Source organism: Megascapheus bottae, chromosome 13 (genome assembly GCF_031878675.1).
Source record: "Megascapheus bottae isolate mThoBot1 chromosome 13, mThoBot2.hap1, whole genome shotgun sequence".
Lineage (NCBI taxonomy): Eukaryota > Metazoa > Chordata > Mammalia > Rodentia > Geomyidae > Megascapheus > Megascapheus bottae.
The window spans coordinates 53,781,259-53,804,176 of NC_143521.1; positions in this window are offsets into that span (position 1 = coordinate 53,781,259).

The following is a 22,918-nucleotide window of genomic DNA, read 5'->3' on the forward strand; positions in this document are numbered from 1 at the left end:
AGAAGGGTAGTGGGGGTAGGATGGCTGTAGAGCTTTCATGATTACTTTTGGACTTATCTCCTTAGCCTCATGTTTTAGTACCCTGTGTGGGTAAACTCCCACATACCCTAGATTCTGGGGTATGGCACATCTATGCCTGCTTATCATCCTCACCCAACTCCCGTCATCCTTTGGGTCAGTCCTGATGTTATTACTTCCCTGAAGAAGTTTTCACTGCTTATGTCCACCACCACTAGCCTAGGTAGGTACCTTTCTTTTTCTTTGTTATCCAGTAACCTCTGTTTTATTCATAGTCACAGTCTAGCATCAAGATCAAACCCTTGCAAGAATTCAGCTCCATTAGCATATATTGTGGGATGAATACTGAATAGTTATAAATCCCTAAGGGTTCGCAAACCCAGATAATCTGGCTTCTTGATTGTGCGAGGTCAAGTTCAACTGATACACAAGGTTGGCCAGTCAACTGTTGTGCCAATTTGAGGCTCCTTAAGAATTCTGTGTCAATCTATCTTGCTCAGTTTCAAATGTTTGAGCTGACAGAGAAGCGCCTGCCCCAGACCCCACCCTTAATACCGCTGGAGATCTTTGGGGGCTAGAGAGTTGAAGTGACTTGTCCAAGGTCACACATGAGCCAGTGATAAACAGGATGCCAGCTCGGCTGCTTTCCAGTGCTGTGTCCTTTCCCTACACCTGATCAAACAGAAACTATAGTCACATGAGAACATGCAGTTAAAACAAACAACTGTAACTAGTTTGATGGTGACTCTGAACATTATGAAGGGACTCAGGCTGGCTTTCCTTGGGACTGTGATTAGCTTGCAGCAAACACAGCATATCTGAAGGGACATTTGTTGGACCAGGGCAACTGCATCAAAATTCTGCAAAGCCTCTAGGGGTGTCGTTCTGACAGGGAGACCTTTCTCATGTGTCCTTATCCAAAGTCTGTCCATTGCTTTGCCCTTCTGCTCTTCAGGTCAGGAGCTTGGTCTTGAAGCTCCTCTGTCTCTGAAATTCTGACGTTCTTTTTCCAGGCCACCTGTGCTATTAGCTGTCATAATTCTACGCTCCTGTCTTCACCTTAGCCATCTTCCTCAACTGCTATTTCTTCCATTACAAGGGAACTCCTCACATAGAAGCTGAGATCAAATCTCAGCTCAGACACAAAGGAAGAACTGTGCTTCTGTGTCAAATTCATTGTCTTCGCTTTTCTGTGAATGGAATGTGGTTTCTCTCACTTCTGTAAGCCTCCAGCTGCAAAGCACAATTAAAATATCTATGAGATAAGATATACTATGATGATTAAGTAGAATGCAATCTGTAAAGCACTTAGTAGGACCTTAAATAGAATCAACTGGAGTGTCAACATGATTTTTCTGCCTGTGAATATTTTCTGTTTTCTGGGCATATGGTCTCTCAGTTTTTCTGTTATAGGGCAAAACATATCACAGATAATATATAAACAAATGGGAATTATTGTCCCTATAAAATTTTATTTGTAAAAGCAGGTGAAAGACTAGGTTTGCATCCATTTCCTCTACATGGGGCATGGTCTCAGTCTTTCCCTGATTCTTTCTAGACAAAAATTAGGCCATTTTGTACCATTTTTGTCTTTTGCTTCAGCTCCTCCCTGGCTCATTCTGCCTTTTACAGATGGATGTTTCTGTTGACATTTCTTTCTTCAGGGTTCACAGCTCAGACATATATGTATCCTAAGTGTGTTGAGATAAAATGCAAAGAATCATTGCAGACCCAAGAGCCAGCATCCGAGGATGTCATGTTCAGAGCCTGTCGCCAGGTGGAGGGGATGTGGGGGCTGGGAAGGGCTCTGCTGTCTGCAGAAACACTGTGCTTTGACATCAGTGCCTGGCACACACGACTAACTGGCTAGTAATGGCTGATATGGGTCTCCATGCAGAAGTTTTGTCCTCATGCCAGCTGCACTGTGGCCTCTGCTGATAGCAAGCAGAATCATTGTTCTCTGCCATTGACAGTGTGGGACCACGGACAGTCACTTGTTTCACAGAACTCAGCTCAATTGAAAATGGAAAGACAAAGAGCTGGGAGGGAGGACGGGGTGCCTGTCGTGCACACGTGCCAGCTTAGAAATTCAAGTGATGTGTTCGGGCACGTGTTTAGAAATTGAAATGATGTGTTGGGCACGTTGTCCCAGATCTGGGATGACATTTGCTGTAGGTCACTGTGGATTGGCATTGGTACCTGGCATTTAGATGTTAGTACCTTGGATATAGAGAGGCAGTAAACCACCTGGAAGTTATCTTGCTGATTTCAGCATCCTGGCTGCAGGCCAGGAGATGCATAACCTATACCGTTTTCTCTTAATCCCCAGTGTAGTTTCTACTGGCCTAGGCAACTCTAGCCTGGTAGGATTTCTCTGGTACTCTGTTTGGCTCAAAGGCTCAGGAAAGCCCCTAGAAATAGCAGGTGTCCTACTCTCTCAATTCCCACAGGGCTGGCACAATTTCAGGCACACATGAGGATGAAGACTGAGGAGAGTGATGGAAGACTATGACTTTAAGTACCGTTGGAGATTGAGATTGAATCCTAGCTCTCCATGGGCATGGCCCAGCACTGCCTTATTCTCCTGGAAGAGGAAGGGATTGGACGATCTACTCCTTGGATTCAAATCTTGACTCTGTGACTTGGACTAGCTACTTAATCTTCTGTGCCTCAGTTTCCTTGTGTGTAAAATGAGAACAATCTGGTGTGATATTACAATACATGCAACACTATAAACACATACAAACAGATACACGTGCTAGTGTAAATGCTTGGTTTGTTTATGGTCTCCACATTTCAGGTGCTAGAAATACCATTTTGAAAGTACTTGAGAGGAGATATCTTTGCAAAGGGACCAGGATGTGAGGACTGCACTCTCATGAATGGATGAATCCATCTGTAAGTCAATGGAGTAATAAACTGGTGTTACTGAGGAGCTCTATCTGTTTGTTGATCAAACTCTCTCAACCAACTTGCTCTATTTCTTTGCATGGTATTCCTGCCATGTCATAGTGCAGTGAGAAGTTTTCACCAGCTGCCATTATTCCGCTTGTGGTTTTCCCAGCCCCCAGAACTTTGAGCTACATAAACTCCTATTCTTCATAAATGCCCAAGCGAGTAGTACTATTACAGCAGCAGAAAACAGACTAAATGGTTTTTACTATTTTTTAAATGATTTTCTCCCTTGTAAAATAAGGATAATGATCCTACTTCTGAGCTTCCTTACAAGGATGAGATAGGAAATGTGAAGATTAAGTCCCCATCCCTGGGTTTAGCCCATAGTAGGTCCTCAGTTATTGCTGATAATTGGTGTGTCCTTTCACTGCAGATGTTATATAAAATGCTGATTGTCAAGAGTTCTGACTTTAGACCTGGTTCTTTTTCCTGTCAGCTGGGTGACATTGGGCTGGTGACTGTCTCTTTCTAGGTGTCGATATTTAAACATTAGGAAGTCAGACCAGATCCACTCATTCTGATATACTCTCTCTGGCTTCAGGGAGGGTAGGGAATGCTTGTGGTGATATCATGTGGAAATTTGCCTTTAGGATGAATTCAAGTTTAAATAGTAAAGGTCAATAGGTAGGGTGTTGTAGGGTTTGTACACTAGGGAAATGTGACCAGGCCAAGGACCCCATACAATCTTCTGACTTATACCAAAAGAGAAACAAGTGTGTATCTTCTAGCCGTCTTCGGACACATTGTGTCCTTCATCTTTGTCATCCTCATCCTCATCTCATCATCGTCACCATCAGAATCAACACCATCCTTTGATCCTCGAAAAGCACTCCATAAAGCATATGCCTTTATAATCTCTGCCCTGTGGATGAGAAAATATAGAGGAGATTATCCGGAATCCCACAACTGCTGAATGGAAATCGTCTGTGATCACGCCAAGGGTGGGTGGGTTAAGTTCCAGGTAGCCGAGTCCCCAACTGTGTCAACAGATCAGGCTGCAGGTGGTGGAACACAGAAGGGAAGAGTTAAGGATCAATCCAGAGGGCAGGCACATTGTGTTCACCTGGAAATCTATGCCAGACCTTCTAGGGGCTGTAAACAAATTGCACAACTTCTCAGGTTGTGGCTGCCCCAGCTTGGTTGTGGCATGAGAAGTTCTCTGAACATGCTGTCTTCCCCGACCTTCTGAGACGGGGTCACTGCAAAGGCAGGCCTGCCATGTCCATGCTGGAAATGAAGTCCAATGGCAACACTTGACAGTGCTCCCGCACACGGAGGAAGGTCGTGGTCTGACAGGAGAGGCCAGGAAAGCATTTTATGTGCAATAGGAGTTAGAGGACAGCGAACCACAGGCCTTGCTTGGCTGGGTTAGAAAAAAGCAAATGAAGTTTTTGGATGACATGAACTTTGGGAATGTTGCCCCGTCATCTTCCTTGGAAAGGTCTGAAGTGAACCTGTGTGGGACTCTGGAAAAGAAAATCAAGAGGGAATGCCATGTGATGTCCAAAGAACACTCAGAATGTGGCCTTACGCTGTGACAACCCATCACGCCCTGAAATTTCTCAGCCAGACGCAGCCTTTAGTCCACCACTTAGCACATGCTGATGGTGGTGTCAGAGCTGGGACACCACCTTGTTCTGCTTCAAACTTCTGCCCCAGATTGACGTGCCTCTGTCCTAGGTAACCATTCCTCATTGTGTGTGTGTGTGTGTGTGTGTGTGTGTGTGTGTGTGTGTGTGTGTGTGTGTGTGTGTGTGTGTGTGTGTGTGTTTTCTCCCATGGTCTCCAGGACAGCTTCCAGCCTGCTCTTCCTGAATCCATTCTCATGGAGCTAATCAAAGAGAAGGCTGATGACACAACTCCCTGCTTCAACAGGCTTCCAGAGCTCTCTGCGGTTCTGAAAGCACCTGGCATGCACAGCAGTTCTGGCTGGATTTTTCCTTGGTCTAGGTGTTGAATTCCACTCTGCCAGCCTCTCCAGCCCCAAACTTCTTCATTTTCTGGACCCTTCTTATGCTCCTTTGTCTTCTCACATGTTCTCCCTGTTTATGGAACCCTTTTGTCGTCTTCCTGTCCACAGCATATTACCTTTTTCTTAGGGTGGATTGCTTGTTCCTGGTGCCATGTTGTAACTTCCAACACCGATGGCTCCTTTTATGAGGTAAGAGAGCCTGGTGGAGTATGTGCACAAATGCTGGCATTTGCTATGTGGATGAGTCGATGGATGAAGGCATTACCTTGCACATTGCCTTGGACTACAAATTTCCTATCTTAATCCACCTCTCTGAGTCCGCTTAACCCTGACCTGGCTGGCCTCGTGTGTTTATTTACTCTTCCACAGCTTTTCCTCTAGTTACACTTACTGTGAACTACAATAAAAACCCCATAGGAAGTGATTTTCTGCTCTTATTTATACCTCACAAGTATTTAAAAACTCATAAGCTCTTTGTATTCTGTTTGTTAGTCAACTTTTCCAGCCCAGCTCCTTTCGTTTCTGTTACATAAATCTCTTCAGATGGACCTGATCCAGGTCTCATAGTTTTTATTGCTGCTTATCACTTCTTTTTTTTTCTCCAGTGCTCTTAATTTTAAAGCATCAGCTTAGGCATATAGTTCAGTTTCAGTGAATGTGTACAGACAATAACTGAGCATGTAGTTTGGGAGAGAAAGATGCATGAGAAATGGCTCCAGGCTTCAGAGAACTATTGTGTAATGGTGAATTTGGCATGTCCATGTTCTAGGAGGGAAGGTAGTGGAGCATGTTTTCATATTGGTTGCTAAGCAGGATGCAAGTAGCCTGTCTACAGGTCAGGGTGCTTGGGCAGTCTCTCCTAGAGCCATCTTATCTTTTCTGTATTTTCTGAAGACTCAGAATTGCAGACATATATTCTTATTGGGCTTCTTGGCCATTTACTCCTCTGAGGAAAGAATGGACCTGGCCTTGAGTTAGAAGATATGAATTGAAATTAAGGTCTTAATAGTATAGCAATAATTAATTACCATTGTATTTTAGGTTTGTTTTTAACTGTGCTTTCTGCAATGTTTTAAATGATCTTCCAAGCTTAGAATGGCCACCGTTTGAGAAGGCAGCTTATTTGACTTGTTGCTAACACAGACATAGCCTAGCTGTTAAAGGGCATATCCAGGCTAGAATGTCACTTTGCTGCCTTGGAAGTGGGCTGTAGGCTGAGCCTCGCACCTACAACTCTTGTCTTGGTTCTGTCACTTTATACTTAGGAGAATGCTATGGGCCATTAATCTTTTTATTTCCATTTTGCCGAGGAAGAAAGTAAAATTTTGTTTTCCAAACTTGTGGTACAGTAGCACACAAAACTGTGGGAAGCAAAGTCTTTCTTTGGTGAAGAATAGGAGATGCTCAGGAAACACTAGAAGGGACCCAACTGGAAAGAACAGACCAACTCACTCCTTTGATACAAATATTCAAGCTGCTGTTACCTACTATGTCGAGCTGGTGAGAAGGTAAAACAAGAGGACAGAACTAGACACCTACAGACACTACAGCACACCCTACCTCCTTTACTTCCAATTATTCCACTTAGTTTAAGTAATAGATATATCAAAGCACTTCTGATTTTGGACCATATAGAATGTGTTAGCACTCTATGCCTAATCTTGGAAAGAGCATTTACCCTATCAGAGAGTGTCCTTATGAGATGCCAACTTATTATGATGTAGTGATACTTTTCTTTCATAGGCAGAGGTGTATTTGGGGAGGGACGGCAGTTGGTTAGCCCTGTCTGAAACAACTGGCAACCCACTGCAAATACACCACTGCAGAGTAGTGCCAGAGGAGCAAAAAGCTGATGTATTTATCTGTTGAATCGCTTCCCTTACGGGTAGGAAGATTGCTCTTGCGTGTGTCCTGCTTTCCCCTGGTTAACCTCAAGCTTGTCTAGCCTGCCTGGGGAATTCTAAGCATACTCCATAGCCAGAAAACAACCTCAGGCCAAGAAGCAGATGTATGTCTTAAGCCACCTGCAGGTGACTTATGGGTACCATGTTGATGAGATATCAACACACATGTGACAAAGAGCTTCCTCCCTCACAGTGGGACTGTGTAATCCTTTCATCCAACAATCACTTTTGGTTTTTTGTGGTTCATAGGGCTTGAACTCTGGACTTGAGCGCTGTCCCTGAGCTCTTCAGCTCAAGGCTACCACCCTACCCCTTGAGCCTCAGCCTCACTTCCTGTTTTCTAGTGGTTAATTGGAGATAAGAGTCTCATGTCTTTAGTGCTGGGGCTGGCTTTGAACCTCGATCCTCAGATCTCAGCCTCCTGAGTGGCTAGAATAATAGGCGTGAGCTACCGCGCCCAGCTATTATCACTTGTTATGTGGTTCAGAAAACCTTGGCTCACTATAACAGAAATCCCACCAGCACAGAGAAAAATCACCAGAGATTATTTAAAACATTCAGAAAAAAATTATCTAGCTAACATTTATTGAACACTGGGACAGCAGATAAGCTACGGACTATACATAATAACAACCCTAGGAGATAGTTGCTTTGTTTTGTTTAACAAAAGTAGAAACATGTTTAGACAGTTTTTCCAAGTTCCTCAGTAAATTCACATTTATCCTACACTGAATAAAAAGAGGTATTGGATTGTGAACCCTAGTATTTTGTCCCCCCTTTTTACTGTCAAGGATGGAAAAGGGATGTTTTTGAGACAGCTAGATCTACTTAATACAAACCTAGCTATTTTACACAACAAAAATCTATTGTCTCACAGTTCTTGAGGTTTGAATCTGAAATCGAAAGTGTTGGCAAAGCCATGATCCCTCAGACATCAGTAGGGACAGTTCTATTCTTATCCCTTTCTGTCTTTGAACTATAGATACAATATTTCAAAGACTGCTTCCACTTTTCAGTGAGGCTCTCCTGGTGTGACTCTAGCCTTTCCTTATCAGAACACTCGTTATATTGGATTGGGATATACTGTAATGACATCAGCGTCACTTGATTATATTACAAATCTTATTTACAAATAAACTCATATTCACAGGCACCAATGATTATGATTGGAACAAACTATTTTGTGGAAAAAAAGTAACCTATAGGGCGGGGAGTTTGGCCTAGTGGTGGAGTGCTTGCCTATCATGCATGAAGACCCAGGTTCGATTCCTCGGTACCACATACATAGAAAAAAAGCCAGAAGTGGTGCTGAGGCTCAAGTGGTAGAGCTCTAGCCTTGAGAAAGTCCAAGGACAGTGCTCAGGCCCTGAGCTCAAGCCCAGGACTGACAAAAAAAAAAAAAAAAAAGAGTAACCTATAGCTCTGAATGAAGCAATGTCCTGGAAGCAAGGATACTGAGATAAGACACAATTCTGTTGTGAGCACTGATGATCCATGGAGCTCAACGTGAAGGCTTTGGAAAAATGAGTAGATAGAGAGTATAATACAATCAGTCCAATAGAAGTTGCATTTACATAGTACATTTTCTTCCAGTGGGAATGCACTGCTTACATTTGTCTTTTTACTATAATCAGATCCGGGATCTGGAGGCTGGTTGCACTTATTAAAATGAAGTTTGATTCAAAATAGTATAAATTGTTTCTTCTCACAGGAGCAGCTTCCATCTCTGGACTTAAGTTTCCTCATCTGTAATGAAGATTCAGTTGAACACCTTAGTGGATCTTAATTCTGACAATGCACTGAAATACTAGCATTAGGATTACTAAAAAAAAAAAAAATCCTAACTCAGTTGCTCTTGGTTGGGAACCAAACATCAGTATTTTATGAATCCTAGAAAAGGCATCCTTTTATAAAGCCAGGCTAGCAACTACTGTTAGTAACTCACCAGCCACTTGCCTGCCATTTCTGAGTTCGAATCATTTTTTCACTTTTACTCCCAAATGAAAAAATGCTATGAACTGGTATTGCCCCTAAACTTATTGTGTTAAAACATGATTCATAATTGCTCTTACTTGGAGGTGAGGTATTGGGGAGATGATTAGGTCTTAAAAATGAGTGTGAGCTCTTACGAGAAGATATGTAAAAGTCTGCTTCGTCTTTCTGCTCTTAACTGTGAGGAGGTAACTCTCATGATTTGACTGTGTTTACTTTCTGGTCTTGGGCTTCTCAGACTCAGGAATTGTGAAAACTTAATGTTGATCGTTTTAGCCATCCAGCCTATGCTGGTTCATTATGGTAGTCGGAGGCTATCTGTTGAGTCTTACTGTTCCTACCAAAGCTCTGAGTTCAGGCAGACTCTGGAAGTATTATCTCCCTGTATGAGAGCTTCATGTTTCTCCCGTCTGCTCCTTAACACCCAGCCCAGAGAACCCCACCAAAATATGTTGACAAAAATTCTCCGATACTGGGAGCTGTCAGCAGGTCGAGAGGGCAGATACAGAGATGCCAGAGGGCTGTGAATTAGCAGTTAATTCCTTCCCTGGCAAAGCTTTGATGGGGCTTGGCTCAAGAAGGTGTAAAGATTACTCAGGTAAACACACTTCCTTCTTTGCTGAACTTTGGAATTGAGGCAATAGGAAAGCTTAGGAAAAAAAATTAGCTGGTTGGTGGCCAGGAATTGAAGTTATGGGCAGAAGCAAAAAGAGGTGTGGAAAGTTTTACTGGGTTTCTTTTTATATTTTTCTTGGGTTGGGCTCTAAACTAAACAGGAATTCATGCTTCTTACTTCTTCCTACCTGAATTTAAATTCTTCCTCCCACCTTCCTCTCTCTTGGAGCTGTTCCCTCACCTTTGAGTCTCAGTTTCTTCACCTGTCAAGTAGGTAGAAGCATCATTGGCTTGTGATACACAGAGGGTTACAGATAAAGATGCTTACATGGTTAGTATGTACCTGGCAGGTAGCACACTTAATCAAAGCTTGTGGTTACTAAGTTTCTTAATTATAATTGCCTCATAAACCTCATGGGTGTCTAGAAGAGAAAATAGAAGGCATTGACACCGATGTGTGGAGGTGTTGGCAAGAAATGATATAGATAATGTCTCACTGATCATTTATCAAAACTATGTATATATATATATATATTAAGTAGATATTATTACCTTACCCTTATTGAGGAGAAAACTGAGGTCCAGGGAAGTTAAGTAACTTGACAATTTTCACAGTAACCACAGTTCTGGGTGAAATTAGGATTTGAGTCCTTATAAGAAAAGACACTAGAAAGTTCACTCAGTCTGTCTCTCTCTGCCATGTGAGGACACAGTGTAAAAATAATTATCTGTAAGCCAGGAAAAGCACCCTCCCAGAAACTGAGACCTTCCACATCTTGATGGCAGCTTTCTGGCCTCCAGGAAAAAATGCATCTTAGTTTTGTTTAAGATACACAGACAGTGACATAGTGTTACAGGAGCCTGAGCAAATTAACACAGTGAGATAAAGTCAGTGCATGGAAGATCCTTCTCTAACAGCTTGCCCACAGCCGTGTACTTTGTCTACTCACCATGGTTCCTGATCTAGCATGCTTTGTGTGGCCTGTGTCCTTCCCTTTGGTGAGTTCTTGTGCTCCTCCATGGTTTCTTCCAGTGTTATAGGGTAAAAATTCCATGTGGGTTCCTTGGTACTTGCTAGGAGCCTGTTCCCCAAGAATAAAATACAACAGTTCTTTACCATATTTATGTTTCCCACTTAGAAATGATCTTTGATCTTAAATGTTTCCCCAAAGACATATTGTTAAAGGTTTGTTTTCCAGATTTGTGCCATTGTGAAGGTGGGGGGGGGGGAGTTAGAATTTAGGTACCCTGGAAGGCATAGTAGGATCTGGGCCCTTGGTCTTTGTCAGGAAGTGACAAGTCTTGTTGCAACCCATGCTTCTGTTCTGATAAGTAGCTTCACCCCAAGTTCAAAGCAATGGGGCCAATTGTCCTTGCACTAAAATCTCTGCAGCCATGAACCCAAATGAACATGTATTCTTATATGCAGGGGATACTAGGGTTTGAACCCCGAGCCTTGTTCGTTTCAGACAAGTGCATTTCAGACAGAGCTACATCCCAGCCCCCGTCTTCTCACTATAAGTTGGTTATGTCCAAACTAGCACAGAGTCCAATGCCTTGTACGTTTTTCAGAATTGTGTGTTGAATAGGTAAGTCTGAAGGAAAGGCACATGAGGCAAAGATTATTCTATTAGGATAAATCCTAAAATCCTCACATGGCTTGATCTATCTGCAGCTCATTTAATTCCATCTTCTCTTAGCACCAGTCATGGGAGTTGTTGGTGTCTTCCATTTTTCTCTGTCTCCATGCATTCTTTTCCCTCCACCCGAAATGTGCCCCCTAACACGTGGCTAAGTGGGTTCTCATGGAAGGATTTATTGACCCTAGACAAAATTGCTGTCCTTGTTTTTTATTCACACAGCATCTTATGTTTACTTCAAAATACTTACTCCAGTGTGCTTTAGCATGCTTGTATTATTACAGAATTAAACTTGGAATTACTAGATAGATAATGATGTCCCCAAGAGCTGGAAGATTTTGCTTACTCATTTTTTTTCCTCCTTCCTGGGCTCAAAACAATGCCTAGCACGATGCAGAACTATACTATAAGTTATGAGCTAATTGAGGGTCATAGGTACAAATCAGACTCGTGTTAGCCCTTATTTTCTACTTCCTCTACAGCATTCTTTTTCCTTGAAGTTATCTAACAACAGATTGACACAGATTAGACCTTACTTCTCAGTACCTTTGCCCTAAAATCCCCTGCTTTCTGTCTGTCCATACTACAATACATAAAGCTACAGTGTACAAGGGGCTTACTTAATGGTAAAGGTTGTTCATGCAGATCCAGAGCCCACAGGTCTTACTAGTGAATGACTAAGATGTTTCTCTATTGGATAGGAGGCTTTGGAGTAAGTAAAGGTTATAACCAGTCATCGTCACAGGTAGAGCTGGATCATACAGAATGTAGTATGCAGAAGCATGTATGTATTGTAAGTACGATGATTAACCAGCACATGAGCATTTGATTCATATCTTTAGTTCTGAAATTGGACTTGCTGTGTTCAAGTCCTGACTCTACCACCATACTGGTAGACCAAGGACACTTTCTTAGTTTTCTTACTCCCTGAGGTAGAGGTTAGAAATAGTACCTACCTTGAGGGCTAAGTGTGTGGAAACAGCATTGTCCAGCACATAATAAATCTAATCACTCTTAGCATTTTAGTCCATATAAAGCCAAATCTACAGCCATATCATTGCTCCTCTTCTCCAGCCCCAGAGGACTCACCAGTCACTAAAGTGTAGAGAAAGAAATTTTCCTTACTCTTAGGGCCTGTCTAGGGGGAAAGTCTCATTCCATTCAGTCCCTCTACAGTTAAGCTTGCATGCAGCAAAGGCGAGGAGATAGTTCTGACTGATTTTTTAAAAAATTTTATTGTAGGGATAATGTATAGAGGGATTACAGTTACATTCATCAGATAGTAGATGCATTACTAGTTCTGATTGATTTTAAGGCGTAGTCTGAGGAAGAATACATGCTAGTGGGTCTAAGCTAGATCAGCTTGACAGAGCTCACATTGCACAATCAGCTGCTTCCTTTGTTTTGTTTGCCTACTGATTCAGAACATAATCAGAGTGACTATTTTTATTTATTGGGTCCTCTTAAGCACCTCATCAAGATCACATTTACACTGAGGAGCGATGTAGGAAAGAATGAATGGCAAGAGAATTGATGTCCAGAGAATGGAAAATTCACACCAAGACATCAGAAGAACTGAAACAAAAAGTCCCCATTGGTATGCACGGAGGGAACAGCATACTAGTGTCCCTGTGTGATGGTCCTGAGAGTAGTGTTGGTATGTATTAGAATCTCTGGGCTCTGGTAGTCAGAGGTTGCACATGTTGAAACACAGAAAGGGTTGTAACAACTGTTCCTGTCTGGAAAAATGATGCTATTAGCTCAGATGTAGAGCAGTGAGTACATTGACTAGAACCAAGTGTGTGCAGAGCCTCAGATCACAGTACAAAGACAGAAACAGCACCCAGGACCCAGAACAATTAGACTAGCCATAGATACAGTGGGCTACAAGATCAGGCAAACAGGAGATCCATTCATAGGAACAGGAGCAATTATTGATATTTGTTCAGCATTGTAAAGAGTAAGCTATTTAACTCAATTGTTTACAATGGGAGTCTGGACTTAACACAAAGGAAAGGCATGCCAGAGCAAACTTACATGACGATGATAGACATTTAAAAGGATCAATAAATATTGGTCAAGGTAAAGTGGCAGAGAAATGCAGTCTGGATCTGAGCATGGGCTTGTCTCTACCATGCTAACACTTTTTTATGAGCTTTAATCAGAAATCAATGGCAGAACACCCTAAGGTACTTGAGGGATGATATTGTTTTTAAGTCACTTATTCAGTGAAATCAGAATTTATGCACCTCATTCCTCAATTCATGTTTGGAAGGTCCTTAAGCAAATTGGAGCTCTCTGTGTTAAAGGAGCCACAGGTTCACTGGTAGACAGTGTGGAAAAAAACCAGCGGAGCCCATGCTGCTTGTGAAGATCCTCTCATGTTGTCTTTTAGTCCATGAATGATCCTATTTTTAAGTAAACATGTTAAGGTTCTTATGGCAGAAGACATACTGGGGCAAATGTTCAAAAATGCCAGCTGAGAACTTTTGGAGATACCAGAGGAAGAGACCAATTGGTTGGAGTGAATAATCCTGTTTAATTCTTCATCTTCTTCCCTTCTTCCTTTTTTTTTCTTTCCTCCTTTCTGGACTACCTATCTACCTCTTTTCTTTGTTCTTTTCCCTTGAGGAAACACTGAAGATTAAATATCTGGATAGCTTAGTCTAAAAGAAACCCTAGACTATTAGATTATTGAATCTAATGCTTATTAGTTTCCTTGGAATAACGACCTGTGGAAGGGAGACGTGGGAATAATACTGAGTCAGGGGAAAAGTGGGTCTGTGTTACAGGCCTGATGCCTTATCTATCAGCTGTGCTCTGGAGCAAGTAGTAACCGTCAGAGTTGTCCCAAGTTTCACCAAGTTTGGACAGGGACAGAGTCGCTGAGGGCATCTGGAAAGCATATGAGGACCCATTATGTGGGACTTCAATGGAATGTCCACCAATGACTAATTAAACGGTTATCATAGAAAGAGATGAGAGAGGTGAAAATGAGAGAAAACACCAGAACCAAGGAGGGAAAATACAGGAGTGTTGCAAAAATCTCAGAAAGAGAGGGTGATTTAGAAGCTGAAGGACAATGGTGAGAAACAGATCCATTCTATAAAAGAGGAGAGTAGGAGGTCCTTGGAAACTAACACCTGACATGTCTCTAGGGCCATTGGAACTTTGATGAAAATTTCTCCCCGAACTGATGGAATCAGCCACCGCAATACACAAAACACATTTGCCTTTCTTTCTTTCTTTTTTTTTCTATTAGTTCTTGAGGCAGTTTTATAGAACCGTACATAAAATTACAACTTCAGCTGTCACTAGTTTTAATGTTTGAATCTGGCCATTTCTCTTAATGTTTCTCAACTGTTATCTGTAAATGCCAGGGGATGAATCTACCCTTCTCATGGCTGTTACAGTGTTGTAAACGTTGGAAGGTTGGAAAAGGTTGAATGTATGTGAAAGTCAAACCATCAAAGTTTTGTGTACCTGTGAGACTTTCAGGGAACATTCTAGACTGTTCTGTCAGACCATGATTTGACTAAAACTCTTGTGGGAGAATGATCTTTGCACAGTTTTTAATGTATAAAACAGTAGTGGTAAAAATGCTTTAAAGTTTAAGGAAAAGCAAATGCTGGAAACATTTATCCATCTGTCCAGCCTTAAGCATATTAAATCTGCCTGTTGAAATTTCATAGCTGAGAGCTCCAGAAAAGAACATTCACATTCCATCCCTATTTAAAAGAGTATGCCATAGCATTTGAGGTGATGAAAATTTTGTTGAAGGAGAAAAGAAGGGAAGTAGCTATCTTTGTATTTCCTTGTTTCAGTGGTTTTCCACCTGATAGAAACTAGAGATAAACAGGGATAGAGATGTAAGATCTGTCAAAGAATTCTGAGGCCCAGACACATTGTGGTTCCAGGGCACAGATGTGTTATATCACCAATAGAAAGCTCTGTCTAGGAAGAGAGTCTGGGGACATCTCCATCAAAACAAACTTCCTTCCATCATGCAAAGGAGAAAGGGCTATGGTTGGACTGTTTATCTATTAGAAACCTGAAATAGAGGTCTTGGGGGTCTATGTATGTTTATAGACTTAAATATAAATAATATTAGAAATATATCAAATTGATAAAATATGACAATCAAAAAGGATAAATAGTAAAATATTTATAACTATTATATAGTCAGTTGGTCCATGTATAACTCAATATACATATAGACATATAAATATACATGTATATATATATTATTTGTACGTATACACATATTATCTATGAAACAAATGAGTAAACAAAATTTTGTACACATGAAATAAAGTTTAAAAACAGTCAATAATTATACTGAAAGAGCAGAGAACAATGGAAGAAGAATATGGAAGCAGGTAGCCCCAAATAAATATAGAGAGTGTTTTGAAGCATATAACCAGCTCTGGCTGACCAGTGCTGATGGGGAATTATGATGGAAAACAGAAATACTGGAATCTAGAGCAGGCTGTCATAGTTCCACTTTGTCTTTTCCTGCGAATCCTTGACACATTTAGTTTATCTGGACAGGATCTGGGGAAATGCCTTCGTAATCCTGGTTTCTGGGAATGATTGTTTGGGATGCTTCAGGTGCTCTCTTCTTCCTCTGGCCCTATAACATTGCTCTAAGAGTCAGTTTCCAAGTCAAACTAAAACTGGATCTGTGACCAGGACAAGGCCTAAAATGGAGTCCTAATATGATTCAATTATGAACCTCATTTAACAGCAAATTTTAATATACTTGCTTTTCCACTTGTGTTTATCTACTTTCCTTCCTGGCTTCCATATTATAAAGGAAGCTGGAAAAATAATTTCAATCAAGAGTTTATTCTCAATCCTTACCTAAGTCATTACCTATCAGCTAAATGATTACATATCTATCATTAAATTTCCAACTCATTCCTACAACCTAGGTATTATTGACCCATTTTAGACTTGTGAGCTTCATTATTCAGAGATGGCAAGGAAACAACCTGAAGTTCAGAATTGTGAACAGCAAAGCCAAACTTCAAAATGGGAATGTAGTCTATGTGGAAAGAGTTTGCCTAACATGGAAAGGGCCCTGTCTTGGATTGGACCAATTCAGGGTCTCCAATTGGTCCACTAGAAAAAGTTCCCAACCATTATCCCTAATCACTTATTCAATCACAGCACAGCATACTGATCTAGAATATTCTTTATTGTCCCACTGTGGTCCCTGATGGGATGTTCAAAGAAATGATACTTGAGGATGTGCCAAATTCTATCTCAGATCCTGAGAACCAAGAAATCATGTTACTTTCCAGTGGGGGTTGTTGTAGTGAAAGAAACCACATCCCACTGGGGATAAATAAGCATATGTGGAAGGCCATCTTTAATAAGTCTGCTGTCCAACAAGCTGCTTGCCTGGGTTTTGAGGATGAAGGGAATGGACTTGGCTAAGGGACTTAAGTGTCTTCATGTTGGAAAGATATTTTGCATATCTCATTTATCTTTAAAGGATCGTATTCTTACTGAGTAGAGATATAATTCCAAAAATGTACTGCGTGGACAACTAAAGAGCCATGTTTGTACATCAAGGTCAGTTCTTGCTTGGAGGAAAAACATAATTTCTCTGAGCTTTTTAGCTACATTAGCCTGTGGCTTAGTGCAGATGTGTGAAGTATGCCTCTTTCCTATTATTTTCCTGAGAAGAGAATAGAAGGCAACCTGTATTTCCCTTATGACCCAAAGATTGGAACACCAGATGTCTGAGGGGGCTGAGGCGTTTGGAACACCTGCTCTCTCCTCCCTGATCTTTCAGGAAGGAGGCCACACACCTGCAACTGTCTAAAAACTTCCCCCAACCACTCTGTTAAAGTGGCCTGAAATTCCCCAGCTCCCTACATGTGAAACATGCCACCTGTTTCCTTCTTGCCTTTTCTCCTTCCAAGTTCCCACCCACAGATTCTTCTGTGACTAGTATCTGCTTGGCTGGTTTCACAATATTTCATTGTGTAAACTTACATGTCCACAATACTAAGTCCAGTTCCCAAATACCCAAGCCCTTGAAGGCAAAGATTTCCTCCTATAAAATTTGATATAAAATACTCCATAGACATATTTTTTCATATATTTTATTGTAATTAATAGAAGGGTTACATTATATTCACCAGACAGAAGGTGCATTACTTCACATCCATGGATACCCTTTCTCATGTCTTGGTCCCCATTTCTCTCCCCCCACCCCCGCCCAGCATCTTGTTTTCCTCCCTTCCCTATCTGACTTCAAATAACCAAATACGCATATATACAATATATCAGATAACAAGGTGAAACATTGTAACAATGAGATAGCCAAGGGACAACAAGAGATGAGAGATAACATAGTACATTAAGGACATCAATCACTCAGTATATGGCTTTTGTTTCTATATCCTGGAGGTCCTTTCATTTAGCGGCATACTATATGGCCTTATGTATCTAGGTTTTGCTCCATTGTAAATCTCTGCTAGGAGAGCCCAAGGTTTCTACTGATTATGACAAATGAGGGAAACCACTGAGCCTAAGTTCCTTTGAGTCTGGCTTACTTCACTTAATATGATTTTTTTCTAAGTCTTTCCATTTCCTTTCAAATGGGTAATGCCATTTTTTTCTGACAGCAGCATAGAATTCCATTGTGTATAAATACCACATCTTGTTGATCTACTCATCAACCGAGGGGCATCTGGGTTGGTTCCATATCTCTGCTATGGTAAATAGTGCTGCAATGAACATCATTGTGCTTGTGGATTTAGTAAGACATAATATTTTATTATATCGATTAACATATATCTATCACATACAAACCTTCAGCTTAATTTTAATTATGTTCTGAAATCTGTGTGCCAATGATTGCATATAGAGATTCCCTTCTTGAATGCTTGTTTGTTAAACATGACATTTGAAATATGATGTTAAAATCAGTGTTAATAAAATCTTTAAAAAATTTGATATAGCATTCATCGTGGCTTTTGTGACTAGTGCTGCAATTAACATGATATATTAGGGATTCTGCTTTCAGTTCTTTTTGGAGGATAAATTGAAGGGAGATTACTGATCACAGAGTAGTTCTATTTTTACATTTTTGAGGAACTTCCGTTCTTTTTTCGTAGCAACTACACTATTGTACATTCTCACTAGGGTTCTCCAAATCTGCACCAACACTTGGCTGTTGTAGTTTTGATAATAGCCTACAATTCTCTATGAAAGAAACTCATTAGATTCACAAACAGTTCTGGGGCATCCAGTAGGTGTGGTCAATGGGGCTTGGACCTGGATAAGAATGGCAAGCAAAAGCAGATGGCATCCCTCACCTGTGGGACCATTCTGTCATTCCATTTTGATAGAGGAAAGAAAACTGAGTTGCTCCCCTGTCAGGGAACCATGGAAGAGCTTCTAAGTTTAAGCTTAGAAGACAGAGGAAATAATAGAGAAAGTATTCCTGGCTGAGGTAGAGGGGGTCCACAAGCCATCAGTGTGCCTGACAGATAAGGGATTTCTATATTCATGCAGAGCTATAAAGTCAACTTCAGAGCAATATGAGAATTTCTAATGTCACCACCACACAGTAGAGGAGCAGTGCCTAGAAGCTTATATGAACTCTCAAACTCTAACATACCAACCTTCTTCTATGCTGAACCTGTCACAGGGAGAACACAAAATCTGGCCAGAGCATGTTTTCAGCTTTTGTTTTCCTATAGGGAAGGAGTTCATAGGTCAGCTGACTGGTTCCCGGTCTCCACAAAGTCAGTCCCAAGCAGACCATGCTTCCTTTACTTTGTCTACCTCCTGACACACCTCTGCAATTCACTTTTCTATTTTACTTCACTCTTTTCTCAGATAACTTCCTAAAATGTTCTCAGGATTGTGAAGAAAACTCTAGTAGGAAAACCCACAGACCAATGGTTGTATGTACTTCAAAGATTAGGACACACACACACACACACACACACACACACACAATTTATCACTACTTCATCCTCTGACCTGGTGAGATCCCCAGCTTGCTGCTTCCCTAATCTCACTAAACCAGTGGTATTTAACAGAGCTTAAGAGATCACAGAGAGAATCTCACACAGCTTTGAGGCCTGCTCCGTCCACTGCTGTCTTTCGCAAAGGCACGTGTCTTTTATTCATTTTCCAGAGGCTGTATGAAAACTGCACATCCTGTCTAGTTACCCCTGAGTCTTCCCTCAATTTTCATTGTTCTCTTTGACACTTCCCGCATTCACTCTTTGACTTCTCCTTTGAATATCAGTCTCTTTTTAGAGGTTCCAGCAAGCAAGTAGTGTGGAAAGGGCAGTCACCTAGTCTTGTGTGTATAGGTTTTCTGTCCATTACTTGCTCTGTGACCTTGGCTGAGTCACATGTTCCTTCTGAGTATTTGTTTTCTCTCTGGTTCATTATGGCTCAGACTGTTGAAAAGATGAAGTGCACCCAGCAACATAGTTGCTGTCACAGAGATAATGACTGTAATGGGAGGAATGGATGTCACAGATAGCCACCCTCTGTGATGGTAGCTGTTTGATCATCTGATCTCAGGTGCTTTCCAGGTCACAGGTCTGGTTCTTGACTTGTCACCTCTTGGAATCTCCATCATCTGATCCTCCCACGGATTCCATGTCTTCCTCTTCCATGTTCCCAGCTAAGCTCAGGACCCTGCAAGGGCCATGGTGATGGGTGCTGGCTATGCCTCCTCAGCACCAAATGCTCACCATGAGTCATTCTCAGATGGATGAGGATTTGGGCATCAGAAGGGTTAATACCTGGAGGAAAAAGTCCTTATGAGTCACAGGATGGGAATAAAGGCGACCTCAGGGGTATCTGAGAGCATGGAACATGGCAGTCTGCTCCCATGTCCCCTTTCTGGTCTGCAGAACTATTTTCAGTCTAGGAGTCAGGTTTTATTAGCATCACTGAAGATTCCTTTGGGTCTTCCTCATGACTGTGCAGGAAATGAGCATCTCACAGAAGGCAGTGCCTGATGCTGGGATGTGAATCAGCACCAGAGCCGGGTGAACACAGGGCTGGGGTGGAGAAGGTGCAGCAGGAGACTCAGCTATTAGATTTTGCTTTGTCTTAGCTTACACATTTGAGGATAATAATAGATATTTTTCAGAACTGCTTTGATCGGCACTGTGTGTTTACAGCAACCATGCAACACAGAAAGATAGGTTTGTATAGCCTGATATGATCTTGGCACATAGCAAATTACATAGCCAAAAGAAAGAGGGAAAAGATGCTGTGTGTGGAATGATGGTCACTGACTACTCCGAAACCCTGTGTCTCTTTACTTAGCTCTCCCCTTGGGTGAGTTTCATATGAACCTGGCCTCATTGTTTCCATCTGTGAAGTGGGTATAAAAAACTACATTTGTGAAGCTCAAATGAGTAATGTATGTAGAACAATACTGGGCATATGGAAGATACTTTATGTGACACCATTTGTGAAGTGTCTCATATACCGGAAAGGTGAGAGAATGAGTATTTTTTTTGAGCATTATTAGCTCAACAGTGCCAGGAATATTGGTCAGCCTGGTTGAAATCATAGCTTTCTCTTAATGGCTATCAAATAGCTGTTATCAGGCTTCATACAACCAAACTCAAAACAGGAAAGAACGCTTATAGTTCTCTTCCTCATTTGACTTAATTTCTTTCTTTCTGTGTGTGTGTGTGTGTGTGTGTGTGTGTGTGTGTGTGTGTGTGTGTGTGTATGTGTGTGTTTGTGCCAGTCTTGAGGTTTGAACTCTAAGGCTCTTAACTTGAGCATTTTTGCTCAAGGCTACAACCCTACCACTTGAGTCATAGCTCTTCATCTGAATAAGAGTTTTACAGACTTCCTGCCTGAGTTGGCTTTGAACTGCAACCTTCTGATCTCAGCCTCCTGAGTAGCTAGAATGATAGGCTTGAGACACCAGTGCCCTGCTTGACTATTATTTTTTTTTTATTTCTCATTGTCAGAAGTGGGTCACTGACAAATGTAAGTGAGGTCCTGTGATACAGAGCAATAATGAGTTGCAATCTGAGGTTGGATAAATTAAAAGCAAAGCAAAATATAGTTATTGAGGAAAAGGGGGAATTTCTTGCTAGATAGGCAATGAGCGTCCTTAGACACACCTTCCCTTGAGAAATAGTGACACAGAATTCAGATCACTCCAGTGACAAAGCCACGATTGCATGGCCTGAGATTTCAGGTTCTGGGATGGAGCATAGATCCTCTGGCCAAAGTTGCTCTACTCATCACCATTTTATCACTGCATTGCTAATCAGGAAAAACCAGAGTCATGAAAGTGTAATGAATTGTTTTGAGATTAAAGCATCCAGGGATCCTCTTTTAAAGGGTGAGCCAGGTGCAGTGGCTCATGCCTGTAATCTCAGCTACTCAGGAGGCTGAGATCTCAGGATAGCAGTTTAAAGCCAGACCAGGCACTAAAGAACCTGAGACTCTTATCTCCAATTAATCCCTAGGAAACAGGATGTGGGGCTGTGTCTCTAGGATAGGGTGGTAGCCTTGAGCTGAAGAGCTCAGGGACAACATCCAGGCCCCATGGGTGGCCCCATGACCCACACACACAAAAAAAGGGTAATATGATGTTTCATTTGTGAAACAGAAAGTTGGGATAAAAATCAAATGTGCAGGTAAACAAATGGGGCAGTGCTACTATGTTGGAAATGAACTGTATGACTTGAATGGGAGACTGGGAAAAACTGGGAGAAAATGAGGGAAGAAAATGAACTATACAACAAGAGATGACACTGTTCCAAAAAATGCACTTATTACATGACTTACCTAAGTGTAACCCCTGTGTATATCACCTTTAAAGTAATAATAATAATAATAATAATAATAATATATAGCAAGTAGGAAATTGTTAGGTAGTTCCTTCAAACAGCATTTGTTCAGTAGAGTTTATCTTCATCTATGAATCTGCTCACCCATTTATCCATTGGTTTGCCTTTCCATCCAAATATCCATCCATCCTTCCATTAATTCATCCATCTGTCTTTGCATGCATTCATTTATTCATCCCTTGTCCTTTTATCCATTTATTATCTGTTCTTCCTAGCCTTTTATCTTACAACCTTTTATATATAAACTCACATATTCTAGCAATTATGTACTGATCCGTCCATCAGATTAGCAGTTCATCATCATCACACCCAATACCCATACCCAATTCATGCCTTCACATATTCTTCTCTGTATTTACACATCTACCTGTTTTTATGCCCATTTGCCAATCTGCTAATTTCTGTCTCTCTTCTCTCTTCCTCCTCTCCCTATCTTTCTCAGTTACTCACCTCACTCTCACTTACTTGGCCTGAGTATGCTAGGTGCTGGGTATCATAATTATAAAAAAAATCTGTTATTTGCCCTTAAGAAGTTTGCTTTCTGTTTGAAAAGTAAGAGACTCGAATATTGTGTATCTAGTGCTAACTTGAGTTCTAATCTGTGCGTCCAGTGCCTCACTGGCCTTCTCCTTTGAGCCGATTTAGTATGGTCAGCATGGCTGTCTCCTAAGTCTGTAAGGGTCTTGTGGGTTGCTCATTGCACAAGCTTCAGGCCTAAAGGAGCTCTAACTGACAGGGAGGCCCCGTCATCTAGCACAGTGTCATTGGAATGGGAAAAAAAATCTCCTGAAGTTACTGTGATGTTTTAAAATACTCAGTATATTTGGCAAATGTGTTCTGTCTTGAATATTTAAAATCATGTTTTATTTAAGGGAAATGACTTTCATAAATTTCTGACCCATTTGAGCTTTATATCATTGTAATATTCTTTAAGAGCCCATTCGTGTCCAA